This window comes from Myotis nattereri, assembly GCF_964212035.1.
Source record: "Myotis nattereri genome assembly, chromosome: 6".
Taxonomy (NCBI): domain Eukaryota; kingdom Metazoa; phylum Chordata; class Mammalia; order Chiroptera; family Vespertilionidae; genus Myotis; species Myotis nattereri.
In genome coordinates, this window is record NC_138081.1 from 21,921,500 (window position 1) to 21,938,482 (window position 16,983).

Below are 16,983 nucleotides of genomic sequence, written 5' to 3' on the forward strand. Positions count from 1 at the left end.
ACCTCACCCAAGGCCATTCCCCTTTATAATCCTGTCCCCTGCACTTTGCTGTTAAGACAGGATTTAAATGCTTGAAAGTGTCTCCTTGGTTGGCTAGCCTTCTCAATAAATGCCATATATGATTTAACCCTGCCTTCGTTATTGGACACAACAACAGGCAGCCCGGATTGGAGCCCAACCAGGGGTTTCCCTGTAACAGTCTGATAATCAGCCTATAAGAAGTGGTTGAAATCTGTGGTCTTGCCCAGCCGGCATGGCTCAGTGGTTGAGCGTTGACCTAGGAACCAGGAGGTCACAGTTAGATTCCCAGTCAGGGCATATGCCTGGGTTCCCAGTGGAGGTGACCACAAGTGGGGGATGTGCAGGAGGCAGACAATCAATGATTCTCTGTCATTATTAATGTGTCTATCTCTCCCTCTCCTTTACTTTCTGAAGTTAATAAAAATATATATATATATTTTAAAAGAAATCTGTGGTCTTATTTGCTCAAATCGGGTACTCTGGGATGTGAGGCCATTGAAATGTAAATTATGGCCAGGTGTTCTTCCCTCCTCTTAAAAGACGACTTCAAGTTGCTGGCAATGACCTTCGGGAAGTCCTTCAGGTTTGGTGTCATGGTCGCTCTTGGACACGACATAAATGGGGACTGTTATCTACAGCAGGCCTCACTTGCTATGTCTGCCCTCTTCCTGTGTCTGCACAGGTGAGGCAATCTGCTGGACTCCTGGGAAAAACCCTTTCTCTCTCTGAGCCACAAGCTGACACAAAGGCAAGAACTGAGCAACACTGCTCCTGTCAGCTCCTGTTTTTAAATTAAAGGAAGGTAGATTCTAAGGGAGTGGCTAACTCAGAGAAGCTCTGACTGAGGCTCATCATTATAGGCTCAAATATGTAATTTTATTAAGAGAAAATATGAATCTAATGTCTCCAAATGTTTTAATTCTTTATCCACCACTGTTGCAACTTGTCCTCTGCTGTTGGCTGTGAGGCAAATGCAGATTTAAGCAGCATTTTAGCCATTATTGTGCCAGAATTAGCTCTTCTTTTATATTAGAAATCAAATAAAAAGGCTTACTGTATTTTTCCATGTATAAGATGCTATTTTTTCCATCTTATACACGGAAGTCAGCCAAGGAGGGAGCCACGTGGGTGCATAGCTGCCCATACCTTGTCAAACAGGCTTCCTCCTATCATGAGCCGGTTACTGATGTCAGCTGATGCTGTAATTGGAGGAGGTGGAGAGTGCACAGATGCAAGAGGGACCGGAGCATTCTGAGCCCATAAAGGTGTCAAAAAATAAAAAGATAAATACCAGTAAGCAATTGTCTTACTCTGCAAAAATCAAACTGAATGTAATCAGCTATGCAAAAGAGCATGAAAACAGAGCTGCAGAGAGACAATTTGGATCTCCTCCCATTGAGTATATGATCAGACAGTGGAGAAAACAGGAAGAACAACTCATTAAGATGGCAAAAAGAAGGCCTTATGAGGAAAGCCAGCAACATGGGCAAACTTGGAGCAGAGGCTTAAGACCTGGATTATGGAGCAGTGCCAGAGTGGCTTATGTGTGTCAACCAAGCTTATTCAATGTCAGGCAAGAATGTTTGCAAGTGAAATGAACATTGTTGATTTTACTGGAAAGGCAAAATGGTGCTTCAGTTTCATGAGGAGAGAAGGGTTGGCCATGAGAACACGAACAAAGTTAGCTCAGAAAATGCTACCAGTTTATGAGGATAAAATCCAACAGTTTCACTCCTATGTCATACATCTTCAGAAAAAAATATGATTTTGAACCAAGTCAGATTGCAAACATGGATGAGATGCCTCCCAATTTTGATGTGCCTTCCAACAGAACAGTTGATGTGAAAGTAATCAAAACAGTGGCCATTAAAACAAGTGACCATGAAAAGACACACTACACTGCTGTGCTCTCATGCTGTGCAGATGGTACTAAACTGCTTCCTATGCTTATTTTTAAGAGGAAAAAATATCCAAAAGAGACCATTCCACCTGGAATTATTGTGCAAGTTCAAGAGAAGGGTTGAATGAATAAAGACATTATAGCCATTTGGTTTGCAAAGGTTTGGTCCAGAAGACCTGGAGGGTTCTTAAAGAAGCCAGCTGCACTTGTCTTTGATCAGTTCTGGGCACATTTAACAGAAAAGTCAAGAAGGGTTGCACCAGATTTGCAAACACACCTAGCAGTTATTCCTGGTGGGCTTACAGGTCAGCTACAGCCACTAGATGTTTTCATCAATAAGCCATTTAAAGCCCAGATGAGAGAAGAATGGAGTAGATGGAGTAAAAAGCAGGCGATAACTTCACACTGACAGGAAGAGTGAAAAAAACAACCATTACTGAGGTCTGCAATTGGGTCCTAAACTCATGGTATGGCGTCAAACAAGAGGTGATTGTGAAGTCCTTCAAGAAATCTGGATTTAGCAATGCCATGGACAGAACTGAGGATGATCTCACATATATAGACAGTGACTCCGAAGAAAGCAGTGATACAAGAGAAGTTAAAGAAATTGATATTTCTGGAACTAATAGTGATGAAGAAGAGAGCATTGATGCAACAGAGGCTGAATAAAGTGATATGCTGTGTAATATCATAGTACTGGTATGTGAACATTACCTGCAGTAATCACTAAATAAAAATGTGTTCTGTTTTATGTTCAAAATATTAATTTTTTAATTTTGGATTGGAAAAGTGAGCGGGGGGCTTCTTATACATGGGGACGTCTTATATATGGAAAAATACGGTATTTTTCTGCTCGGCGGGTGTGGCTCAGGGGTTGAACGTCGAGGTCATGGTTCCATTCCTGATCAGGTTACATGCCCAGGTTGTGGGCTCAGTCCCCAATAGGAAGCATGCAGGAGGCAGCTGATGGACGATTCTCTGTCGTCATTGATGTTTACATCTATCTCTCTTTCCTCCTTCCTCTCTGAAATAAGTAAAAATATTTTTTTTTTATAAAACGTATTTTTTCTTGTTTTTTAATTTTTTTATGTTTTATGATAAGGATAAAAAGTTACCATTATTGAGGTAGCATTAGAGCCTAAAATAGGTCAGAGAGCACAAACATCCCTGTCATCTGAATTGTGGACTATATATATTTGCATCCCAGAGTCAGAGGGACAAAACCTATTTTGGAGGGCCAAAGAATTCTCGACACAAAGAGTGGCCTTATATTGTAAGTCACTAAAGCGATGCTGCAGTTTCCTTATTAGAAATAGGGTACACAGAATCCTGTTGCCCCTTACACAATCGATTTAATTTGATTTAAATGACTATGTTTTGTGGCTTCAAAGTATGGTTGGCACTTTGATGGGACTGCGCTAAACCGTAATAATGTTTAAAAGTACCAGACAAAATAACCTGCTAAAGAGAAGTTAATTAAATCTTTTGCCTTCCTGTGTTTGATTTAGGACTAAATAGGTACACACCAGCTTTCTTCTTTAATTCCCTCCCTCTCTTGAGGAAGCAGATATAGAAGCGGCTGCATTATTTGATATGTAGAGTAGGAGACTACCTTCATTGCCAGAGAACTGCAGACTCTGAAGTTGGGAAGAGGCCTTAGAAGCCAGGCAGTACCCCTACGGGGCTTTCCATTTAAATAAAGTGAAACTGATCCGAGATTCTGGGGAAAAAGGCCAAGTTGGCCTCACCTGTGTCTTTCACAACTTTGAGATCACATGGTTCTTTAAAAACTGGTTGAAGAAGTGCTCTTGTTTCAATGATTGTTTACTGCTGCACAAATTACAGTATGGTGTTGTTTTTTTCTTACCATAAACTCATCTAGAAGCTAAATTAGGTAAATGGTGACAAAACCATGGGGAAAATACTTATTGTACTTTTGTAAATTGCAGTTCTTCTAATATAGGCATATATCCTAAGAGATAAATTACCAATTCAAGATAGAAAGCGATGAAAGTCACTGACCCTGATGCTAACTCAAGAAAAGGTATATGAAATGCCTGCTGGGTCATCGTGGTGGGTGTTTCAGAGAAACAGGGAAGGTATGATGTAGGTTTGTCCCCAGAAAGACTTTCCCAGTCATATTCAGACGGGGTTTTCAGAGACCAAGGCCTTTTTTTCAGATGGTGGGGGAGTCACCTCTGGGTCAAGGAAATCTAAGATGGCAACACAGGACCAGGACCTGCTACAATCCAAGCAACTTTTGGGGGAAGAGAAGTTCCTCCCACAATTTCATATGAAAAAGTTCTACTGCTTTAAATAAAAGTTAGAAGATAAGCTAATGCCTTTATTTAAGAGATGGCAAAATTAAAATTTATTATCAAATATTATCATCCTAGGTACATATATAATTTTTTGCATTTTCCTTTACTCTTCCCCTTTTATATAAGGTCATTATAAATTCTTCAGAAGGAAAAATTTGTTCGCTTAACAGAATTTTAAATAGCCACAAGTCATGGCTATTATTTTTCTTGTGGGTTGCTTGGTGAACAAACTCTATAGGTTTCTGTTACTGTCTCTCTTTTGGGGTTTATTTTGGATTGCAAGTCCAATCCATTTTCATTTCTCTTTGCAAATTTAAAATTAGATTTCTGTCAGCTGATAAGAATTTACTAAGTCCCTAGGATGGATTCAGAATAGATGTTCCTACCAAGGACTGGTAGGAGATGGTGTTGGAAAGGGAATAAATTTATAACATGGCCCTGCCCATGAGTAGTTCATAGTATGGATGGGCAGAGAAGATAAAAATCCAAGAAAGCCACAATGAATAAGAGGGTTTTCTTTATGGAAAAATATGCTTTCTCCAGCTCACCCTCACGAGGTAAGGATGATTAAATAGAAGGCGTGTGGACTGAGTAAGCAATGGGAAGAAAAAAATGTGGAGGTGAAATAAAAATGCCAGGTCTTAGGGTTTTCCTGACATCACAAATAAAATGTTAAACTAAGGAGAAAAAGCAGTACGTTCGAAAGACTTCACTGCCAAGGGGCTTGGCATTTCCATAATGGTGGGGAAGGGGAGACATCTCTGATTTCCATAGTATTTTGTAATTAATTTGGTGCTCTTATGGAAAATTAATTGGTTTTTGGATAATGAAATAGAAAGAAATATTCAGACTCTGGCATATTAAAAGAAATTCCCTTTAATAGACGCAATGGCAGCCTGATAATGTGGTCTCGCTCCCTCAGGTGCTTGGATGCAGTTTCAGGGTAGCCCGAGAGAGCCTCGGCGGCTTAACAGTTAAGCAAGCTTCTCCCTTGCAACTAAAGCTAAGCAGATTAATTAAAACTTAAAAGCATTATGATTTCGTTATGAATAACAGTTTGCGGTGACACAGCTCCCCGCCTATAATTCACCATAACAAAATGACACTTGGGCTCGCTGCTGCTATAATTAGCTTTTGATATACTATTTCTTGGAAATTTCTCACCAGCCACAGCCTGTGTGTTTCCAGATGTCCTGCGCATACTTAAAAATGGTAAACATTAATTTATAGGGATGACAGCTGTGGGTCAAGTTTGAGGTTGATTGATAATTCCTTATTCAAATGTGTGCCTATGCGGCTTCATTTGTCATCTCCTAGCGAAACAGAAAGCCATTCTACCACGTTCCTAGTTAATATTTCATTTTTTCATAAATTATCTGTAAAAGCAAAAGCAGTAGAATTTAGACCTTTTTCCACTGTATGGCACAGAATATTAATGGAGCTGAGGTTTTTAAAAATTATTTTGCAGCCAGAAGGATTGCGATTTGTTAACCTGACACCTTGTATTTACACAGCGCTAAGCACACAGTGGGCACTCAATAAATGCTGCCTAGTGACTGTAAGGGAGCTCAAACATTTTCTAGGTGACAGGCCATAATTCCTCCAGGCAGCCTTCCCATTTTATAAATTAAGAAATAGCAGACCGGAGAAGTTTGCCTAAGAGGTGATAAAGTGATTTATCTCTAGGTCATGCTCAACTCAAGAGTGTAGAAAATGACCCGTGCTCATAGAAAATGTATTCTCTCTGACTTATCTATTGGCTTAGACTCAAAGTACACATTTCACCAAGCACCCCCCTCCCCGCCTCCCTCTGACTCCCTGTATGGAGCCAAAAGAGATTCCTGAAACACACGAGGGAAGTTCAGTCCTTTGCTAAATTGTCTTATCTATAAGGCACCAAGCTGGTTGACGGAACTTTCCACCAAACTGGCTGATTTGTTTTTCAGTTTTGAAATGACATGTTGTGCAGGATTTTTTGTACTTTCGGTATATAGCCGTGTTCGGAATGCCTGAATCCCTGACATGAACATAGAGGCTGCTATTATATGACAACAAGAGATCTCTCATCGGTGCAATAAAATATATAACGCAAGTAGTTATTGGGTCTCATGCAGACCAAACATCTGGAAAACGATCAATTTTGACCTAATCTAGGTGTTTCACTGCCGAGTAACCTGCTACTTTGCCTAAATTACTTTAACCTAATTTATCCACATGTAGATCCTCTTATCGAACTACCAGAAGTTAAGGTTTAAAAATAATACGGTTTCTGGAAACAAGGAATGGTTGTCATTTAATATCATAGTCACTTAATAATCATGAATAGGTTATTCTACAAAATATCCATGAAAACCAGAAAATGTTATTTCAGCAGATCCATATACAAAATGAAGAAATTAAGAAACAAAGAATTTTGGTGACTTGCCTAATGGTCAAAGGTAAATTTGCAAGTGAACAAGCAATACAATTGTGTGTTTGTTTGTTTTTTAAGTTGAATTCCATGTTTTCCAACAACAGTGTTGGCATTACTACATTTTTATCCTTGTGTCTGTGCTAGATGTCCATGGAATTCTGAGTCTCAACCTGTCACATGATCACATAGTACGCAATCATCTTATTGAGGTGGACAAGTGGGCAGAACAGGTTTTATTTAGTAAATTTGTAAAGTTTTTCTGTGTTTTTTTATTTATTTATTTTTTTTATTTGGGGAGTTTGCAATTCTACTCAGATGGTTGGTGGAAAAGGTGTGCATGGTTTAAGAGTTGACAGTGGAGGCAACAGAGCAAATCTCAGGTTGTGTGATGACAGGAACACTGGGATAAAAGGACAAGAACATTTTTAATATTTATAATATGAAATATAGAAACATTGGTAATAATCATAGTATTTTATTTTTTAAAAATTTAGGATTCTTAAAAGTGATACTAAACCAGCCGTGGGCAAACTACGGACCGCGGGCTGGATCCGGCCCGTTTGAAATGAATAAAACTATTGAAAAAAAGACCGTACCCTTTTATGTAATGATGTTTACTTTGAATTTATATTAGTTCACACAAACACTCCATCCATGCTTTTGTTCCGGCCCTCCGGTCCAGTTTAAGAACCCATTGTGGCCCTTGAGTCAAAAAGTTTGCCCACCCCTGTTAAACTCTCAAAACAAATCAATAATTAAAAAAAGTATATGCCTATTGTAGAGTGCCAAGTAAAATCAGAAATTTATACAAATTTAAATGTTAAAATCATAATAATTTTGACAAAAATATTATGGAGTATTACTAAAAATAAATCATTATGTAGAAATAAACTAAACCCCAACTTAAAAATGTATCTCGACAATAGAAAGTAAAATAACATTTGATCTATTAAATTAAATATTGCTTGTCTAATAAAAAGTTATATAGCAATGCAAACTTTGACATTTCATATTCAAAACCTGCACTCTGCCAAGGGATTGGATATTTGGGGAATATTTTCTGCTCCTCCAGGACAACTCCTTGTGTAGATTCAAGTTTAATGTTACCTCCAACTTACCTCTCAGAGAAGTTGTGCTGATACTTAGAAGCTGCTGAAATGCTGCCAGTATTTTGGAAACTATGAATTATGCCTCCTTTATCTTTGACCACTAGAGATCTCATTTGCCATCTATACTTTTATTCAGGAGTTTCTGATGTACACTTTAGTATACTAATTTGTTCCATTTCAATTTACTTGTCTACCCCGGATTTCCCTTTGCTTTTTGGCATTTTTTTATATGATACTATATGCATTTTAGAGGACTTTTTTTTTAAAGGAATTAAAAGTAAAAAGAAACTATAGAAGGAGTAAAACTAGAAGTAGAAAGAAAGAATTAAAAAATAAAATGAACCAAACAATTATAGAATTAATTTATACCACTAAGTTTTTTCCTTCTTTCTTTCTTCTTTTTAAATCCCTGCCTAAAGATATATTTATTGATTTTAGAGAGAGGAAGGGATAGGGAGAGGGAGAGAGAGAGTGAGAAGGAGAAAGAGAGAGAAACCTAGATGTGAGAGAGAAACAGAAAGGAGAGACAGAGACACAGAGAAAGGCAAAGAGACAGAAAGAGAAGAAGGAACCCATAAAAGAGACTTAAAGAGACATCATCCCATTGACATATGTTGAACACATTTGGTTCCTAATTAAACAAACTAATTTTAAAAATCATGACATTTAAGAGATGATTAGATATTTAGACATTAGATAGTTGGTGATATTAAATAATTATGTTAATTTTAGGTAAGATAATGGTAGTTATTCTTTAAAAATTTTTTTTTTTATCCTCTCTCAAGGTATTTTTTCCATAGATTGTTTTTTTTTAGGAAAATCCTTTTTAAATTTTATTTTATTTATTTTTTAATATACTTTATTGATTTTTTACAGAGAGGAAGAGAGAGGGATAGAGAGTTAGAAACATTGATTGGTTGCCTTTCCTATGCACCAAGCCCCAATGGGGGACCAAACCTACAACCTAGGTATGTGCCCTGACTGGGAATTGAACCTGAGACCCTTTGGTGTATGTGACAAAGCTCCAATAAACAGCCACACCAGCCAGGGCTACCACTAATTTCTTAATAAATAAAATCTTGGAATGCTTTTGTCAATGTTTTATTTTTTGCTTAACTTGTTATGAACTTACTTTGATATGAGTTTCTGGTGAGTAGGTTTGGATTCTCATTCATCTTTGAATCTCCCAGCCCACCCCAATGTCTAGTTTTTGTCTAGGACATAATAGAATCTCAGTAAATGGGCACTGGTTGAAATACATGATGCAGTATTCAGATTTTCAGGATGATGTGAAATAGTTTGGTACTTATTTAATGTTGGTTCTTTCAATTATCTCACCAGATGCAAAACAGTCAGGTAAAAAAGAAACATCTAGTGCTTATGATGGGGGTGGAAGAAGGTTATGTCGATGATTTTTCTTCTGCATGAAAAGGACACAGTTCTTTCAAATTCAGCAGCTGAGTGGATCCATATGCCTCCCAGGCAGAATGTAGCCTGGGTAATGCTACAGATAATGTAATTAATTAACCCTTTTGTAGTCTTAGAATTTCAAACTTCTAGGTAAAGGCATTCGTATAGTAGTTTCCCTTGGTTCTATATAAAATCTTTAGTAGAATCACAAAAATAAGTTTTGCATTTTAAATGTAAATGGTGGAAATAAGGCAGTGAAAGTTATTAAAATGAACACTTGATAAAGTTGGACAAAAATGACTTAGTACAATCAACTATATTTCACACGATCATTTGTATTCTAAAAATCCATTGGTGAATGCCCACAGTTATTTAATCTTTGCTTTGTAACTGCAATTCTGTTTTGGATTGATAATCAGCATCTCTTTTTAAATGAATGATGATTTCAAATTCTTGGGAGAAAAATAACCTTATTTTAGAGGCGCCAGTAAACTTAACATAATTTAATCATTGGAATGTACTCAGGGTAAATCTATAAAGGGATATGTGTGCAAAGAGAGACCCAGTGAATGAGTCTTGTTGAAATGATGGTGAACTAGTCAGCTGGTCTTCTAATGAGACCCAGATTGGAGTGTCTTCTCAGAGGCCACAGCAAGACAGAATGCTAAAGGCATAAAGGAAATAGATGGACCAGACAGAAAATAGCAAAAAAACCCACAAAAATTTATGTAAATTTATTAACTCACAGATATACTTAAAGTGTGTTAATCTTGAAAATTGACCACTATGTTTAATACCACTGAGAAATGTCACATAATAAAAAAGTCCTGAATATTTGAAAAGAACAAAAATATTTTTTCATGTTCTGTCACTCTTTCTCTTTTTCTCTCCTGCTTTCTTTCACCTCCCTGATCTTCCTTTTGCATTCATTCATATCTCTAAAGCTGAGTAGAACATATATCTAAATAATTCTTTGCGGTGATAGTATAGTTTTGCACATTGAGAAAAACTTTTTCCCTTCACTTACAAAAATATTTTTTTACCCCAACTGTCCTCTCAGTTGTGGAAATCAGTGTTATTAATGTGTCTAGTAATCATTTGTACAAATGGTACTAAGAGTAGTTTTTTAATTGTGAGCCTTTAAACAGTTGTATTACAAATATGGAATATAATCTTGCTCAAATGTCATTTCAATGCCAAATCAAAACCTATGAATGGACTAAAAATACAAATAAAATTCTGTTGTTTTGCTTCTGAGACTACTCTACACCTAACTTAAGGTCTTTTGCTGAAAATGAGATTGGTTGCAGCAGTTTAATTTGAGAAGATAATTTATAACAAAAATAGTTCATAATTGTCACAAGGACAGAGAGAATATAATAAGTGGGGTGACTGTGGAAAACACTAAAATGACACAATGGCAGAAGCTACGTAGGCAAAAAAATGTTCTGCCAAAAGATACAAGAGATGCCATATTCTAGGGGAATTTAATACATGAACTAAGTGGACTTTATTTTAGATGTGTCAAATATGTTCTCAGATATACTAGTATGTTCGTTTTTCTATATCAATGAATCTTTCAAATTTGGCCATAGAATAGGATTTTGAGTTTCTGAATTGGGAGACACAACTGTCAGGCAATTGACAGTTGAAGGCAGAATTGTCAAGATACTCAGTGTCGAGAAATTTAGGATTTTTACGAATTTGGCCCAAGTACAGAGTTTGTGAGATAATTGCCTACTTGAGCTAGCATTTGAAATCATTTCTGATTGTGTGCCTTTCCTACATCTTGTAAGTTTAGGGTTTTAGATAGCTAGGAATAAACTGTTTACAAATAGAAAATAGTTTCATAACAAATATTCACATGGATTTATTTGACTTGAGTCGTACTCTGACACTCCTGGTATAACACATGTGCTATTTACATTGTAACCATATAAGTAGCGCTAGAGAGATATATCTGAAGGTATGGATGGAAATGAAACCTTTTGATTCCTTTATTTCTGTTTTTCCCTTGGTCATCCTACTGTGCTTTGGTCTGTCAGATGGGAAGCTCCAAAAGCATTTGGTCCAAGTAGGAGGTCTCTGTCCACTCCCCTCCACACATGTCTGGTGTGAAGCCACAATCCCAGGAGACTTCCAATGAATAGAAATTCAGTGCTACAACTGCAACTACCAGGTACAAAGATCAATAGGGATAAAAAATCGAGTCCTACCCCAGGCTCCATGATAATTTTGTTTTGACAAAACCCCAGAGTCAGTAAGGAGGAATGTATGCGAGGGAAAGACTAGTGGAGAAGAAAATTTTACCTGGTTTCTTATGATGACAAAAGAAACAAACTTGATGAACATGGGAAAAAGCTCTCCCGAGGAAGAGACAGATTGCACTTCTCTTCAAATACACAGGTTTGTCAAAATCCTTTCTCCCACACTATCCAAGGAAATGAATTGCCCAACCCTTTACCTCCATTACACCAACCTCAGTCACCAAGTCTGAGATAGTAGAAATGCATTTCCACTCAGATGATGATTTAAATAAGAGCTTCACAACTTGTGATCCAAGGTCCGTGAGCTCTACTTTGCTCTCTCCTTTTTTTTTTTTTTTTTTAAACTGGTTTGTTCAATTTGGGTTTAGAAGTAAAAGACCTCTTTCATCAAAGGGGGAAGCAGAGGTATGTATGGTGGTTGGTACCTCATTCGCATTTTCTATCAAAATGTAATTTCAATGCCTTTTTTTAAATTTACACTTTAACAAATATAGATATTTGTATACAGGAATCTAGCTAATTTACATCAGTATCAGAAAAACAAATCCTTTGGACCTTTTAAGATACTAATGCTGCATTGAAAAATCAAGAAGTAAGTGGGGACATCCGTGAAAGGTCTCTCCTGCACGTCTGAAGGACTGTGGGACCATGCCTAATTTTCAGGTCTGTAAACGTCTAATGTTCTCTAGACTCCCTTGAATGGGTATCAAATTCCAGCATTTGAGCTAACGATGCAATGGATTGTAGATCTGTCTCAAGGATTTTTCTTTTTAATATGTAGAGACTCCTTGGGACACCAGAAATTCTCTAGTCAGTACTTTTCTAAATTATACATTTGTTAAACTATAGCCAGTGGTTCTCAACCTTCTGGCCCTTTAAATACAGTTCCTCATGTTGTGACCCAACCATAAAATTATTTTCATTGCTACTTCATAACTGTAATGTTGCCACTATTATGAATCGTAATGTAAATATCTGATATGCAAGATGGTCTTACGTGACCCCTGTGAAAGGGTCCTTCCACCGCCAAAGGGGTCGCGACCCACAGGTTGAGAACCGCTGAATAGGCCTTTGGAAAGAAGGTGTCCATGTTGCATTTTTCTAGTTTCTCTCTCCTTTACACATCACTATAACAATATTGTGCTTTCCTTTACTCTCTTCCATTGTTGCTGGATAAATTTATCTTTCTTTATATTTCTTTCCCCAAACTCACCCAACTCAGTGTATCTCCTGGCACAGGGCTATCAGTAAGCCCTTTAGAAAATAGAACTAAGCAGAAATATTCAGAAATGTGGCTAATGATATAGTATCATCATAATAAAAGGCTAATATGCAAATGGTGATCACACTGTGATGCCATAATGCCATGATGCCTTAAGGACTGATCAGTAGGGACCTGAGGCTGTATGGCACCAGGCTGGGGTCGGGGGACCTGAGGCCATGCCCCCCTGAGGCATCACCCCTCACCCCCGCACTGGGATGTGAAGCTGCATCCTCTGTTCAGTGGGGCTTGATGGGGGTGGGGCTGGCTGGGTCTTGGTATTGCCCAATGAGGGTGGGGCCAGCCGGGCACTTCTACTATAGAGAAAGGGCAAATAGCAATATTAAAATATTTCCTCTAGTTAATTCCCTTTTAATGTGCATGAATTTCGTGCACTGGGCCACTAGTAGTATTTATAATAGCAAAATCCTAATTTAATTAATCAGATTGTATTATATCCCAAAATGTAATATTATGCTGCTATTGAAATAATGATTATAAAGAATTTATAATGTTCGGGAAATGTTTATCATATAAGTTATAGCAACCATGAAACTATGGATAATATAATCTCAGCTACATACAAAAGTATATACATAGAAAAAGGCTGGAAGATAGTACACCAAAATATACCAAGATTATCCCTAACTGTTGCGATATTTTATAAATATTCTGCCATGCGCATGTATTTCTAGCAAAAATTCCTGACAGCCATTTTATTCAGAACTTGCTTGACACTTGGTATGGAGATAAGTGTGTATAGCTATTATCAGAGTTAATCCTTGGCATACCCTATAAAGTAGATATTAATTTCATTCCACATAGAAGAAACCCACATCCCAGAAATGCTGAGCAAATTTTATTAGGTCACACAGGTAGCACTAATAATTAGTAACCCCATTTTACAGGTGAAAACACTGAGGCTCAGAGAGATTAATTAGCTTGCTCAAGGTCATTTTACAAGTAAGTAGCAGGCACATTTGAACCTAGACCAGTGGTTCTCAACCTTGGCTGCACATTAGAATCACCTGGGAAACTTTAAAATCCTGATTTCTGGGTCTCATCCTCTGGAAATTCTGTTTCTTTGTTACTAATGTTGTGGCCCCACCCCATAACAAAGAAACAGAAGTTCCCAAGGATGAGGCCCAGAAATCAGGATTTTAAAAAGATTCCCAGGTGATTCTAATGTGCAGCCAAGGTTGAGAACCACTGACCCAGACCTTTTTGACTCCAAATGTCCTGGTGTTTACAACATATCCCACTGCTTTTCTGAAAACAAATATACATTGACAATGACAACAAAAATACATTAAAAAGTGTAATAAAGAGAAGGACATAAATAGGAAAGAAAACAAAGATCATTCTGTTTCTGCATAGATATCTGAGCTAGTTAGCTGTTCTGACTAAGCCCTCTGACACTATTTTTTCATAGTATTTACCTTCTAAGAATTTTAAAATTCTCATAGGAAATATCTTCTGGTATCTCTGTAAATGTTTTTTTTTTGTTGTTGTTCCTAGTATAAGCCTTGTTTGAAACCAGTTACACTTTAAGCAGAGTTGAAAAGTTAGTATCTATTCTCAGTCTGCAGATAATGCATGCTCTGGTACCATATTCAGAGAATTTTTTTTATTTTTATTTTTTTTTTAACTAAAGGTTTCCTGTCTGTTATTGGGCTAGAAAATTCGAATAAAAAGTGCAAACATTACTGTCAGAAATATAGCATGTCATCAAAAACTGCTGCGGAAACTCAAAGATAGATAAGAAATAATGAGGTTTATAGATTCATTAGCATTTGAATGATGAAACATGTATATGTGTTTCTCCTTTGATCAATACTGCCCTGGAGGGAAAGTACTGTATTTAATTGTCTTTCCCAGACCTTCCTCTGTGGACATCTGGTTGCTATGCAGTCCCGAAGCAGGACATTTCCTTGCTCAGTGTAGTAGAATTCTAGTTCCTATTTTATTACCTGTGATAGCATATGTTAGGAGGAAATGTATGAAAAAGCATGATCAGAAAGCTGGGAGCATGTTCAGGAAGGGTATGTCCTCTATTCTCTCTGCGTCACCTGGGCTTGACTGGCAGGCGTGCTGTAGATGAACAGGCCATGTCATTTCTAGGTAATCATTAAACTGGAATGATTTTATTATGTATGTTGTATTGTATACAGATGGTCCCTGACTTTTAGTTTTTAGACTTTGAAAAAGATGGTGCGAGGATGATATGCATTCAGGAGAAGCTATACCTCTATTTGTTAAAAATATATTTTATTGATTTTTTACAGAGAGGAAGGGAGAGGGATAGAGAGTTAGAAACATCGATGAGAGAGAAACATCAATCAGCTGCCTCCTGCAAACCTCCTACTGGGTATGTGCCTGCAAACAAGGTACATGCCCTTGACTGGAATCGAACCTGGGACCCTTGAGTCCGCAGGCTGACACTCTATCCACTGAGCCAAATCTGTTAGGGCTATACCTTGAATTTTGAACTGTGCTCTCTCCCCAGGTTAGTGATAGGCAGTAGACATTCTTGTGAAGCTGGGCAGGGGCAGTGAGCCATGGCTCCCAGGCAGGCACCCACGAGGTACACAGGCAGTCCTCTAGTGTACTTTGCTGCCAGTGTATTTTGGCTGTTATATTCTGAGCATGTTTAAGGTAGGCTAGGCTAAGCTATGATGATTGGTAGGTTAGGCCCTACCAAAAGAAAAAAAACACATTTAATATCCTAACCATTAGGGTATTAAATGTGTTTTTTTTTCTTTTTGATGTTTGAAATTCAAATAACTTTTATTTAAATTGAAAACACGCTTCTTAAAACTGTATTAATAGTCAAAAAACCCTTTTGCTATAAAAATTCTATAGAGGATTTGTAGATAAGGCAGAAGTAGTTCTAGGTTAATAAGACCAGATTTGACTTCAGATTTTATGTTTTAAATTGTAGAAAATGGACAATAAAAAGGTAGGCTATTTGCAGAAAACGTGATGTCCATATGTACTCAGAGGTACACATTTGGTGACAGGGGAGACTTTTAAGGGCATGTTGGCATCTCAGAAGCAGTTCTCAAAGAGCTTAGTTTTATTTTCTTGGATATTAAAAACGCCTAAGATCCTTCTTCATCCTGGTCTTGAGGGTCAGATAGCACATTAAATGTCCCATGCCAGCAATTTTATACTCTACACAAGGGCTACGTCTGCAGCCATTCTGAGTATTACCATGGGAGAGAGTGGAGTAGCTTTGTAAAGAAGTTGCGATACCTTGGTGAAAAATTAGCTGGACTGGCTCATTCATCTCTATGGTAACAGCATCTTCCTCTTTATTGACAACTTAATACGTCCATTTCCAAATTCCCCACTTGCAGAAAAGTTCGCTCTGTCTTTTGCACAGGAAATTACAACAGCGTCTTCTATATGACTGAGATCTCGGCATACATGCACAGATTCACCAGAAGGCATCTTTACTGCACAGCTATACTCTTGTTCTGGAATCCCAGGTTGCTCAACAGCCAAACCCGTTAACTTCATTTCATAGCCTGAAACTGTTTCTTGATTTGGAACTTCAAATTCTAGTGCCAAGGTGTCCACATTAGCTTCAGCTCTTAGGGTAATGATGTCTTCGTTGCCAGCGCATTTTAGTATTTTGGACACGTTGGTGTGGTTCATGCCCATCGGCAGGTTGTGGATGCAGTGTAGATATCGGGGTAGATATCGGGGTAGATATCGGGGCCCTTGGAGCACAGGGTGAGGTGCACCAAAGAGATATGCGATGAGAGCTTGCTCTGCAGGTTCATGTCGCTCCAGCTGATATCCCAGCAGGCCTCACTGCTGAGGTCCTTAAGCGCTTCCAGCATATTTTTTTTCAGGATGGAGCCCTGGACCAGGTGTACTTCGGACATTGTGGGGAATCACAAAGATGCAGCTAGAAGCAAAGGGAAGGAGGAGGTGTAGCCAGCTCAGACTTCACAGAATGAGAGTGAGCAGGCCGAGCAGCGATGAGAGCCTGAGATCAAGGAAGATCTCTTAAATGCATTTTTAACTTGCGATATTTTCAACTGGCATGGGTTTATTGGGTCTTAACCCCAACGCAAATCTAGGAGCCATCTGTCCATCTGAGCTACTTCATCAGATGAGTTCCACAGGCACTGTGAATGCACACTCTTCCTTTTGTGATTTCCCAAACCAGTTGCAAACTTTGCATATGCAAACAAGGCCAAGGCCACATTTTATTGGGGGGAAAAACAAGTGTATTACAGTCAGATAGACCTGGCATCAAGTATAAATATC

The 16,983-nt window shown here is 37.9% G+C and overlaps 1 pseudogene across 1 annotated transcript; it reads right to left on the reverse strand.

Moving 5' to 3' along the window:
• Positions 1-15,803: 15,803 nt before the first annotated feature.
• Positions 15,804-16,595, reverse strand: LOC308521667 (proliferating cell nuclear antigen-like; annotated as a pseudogene). The gene has a single exon. The product of its transcript is annotated as a proliferating cell nuclear antigen-like (transcript).
• Positions 16,596-16,983: the final 388 nt, after the last annotated feature.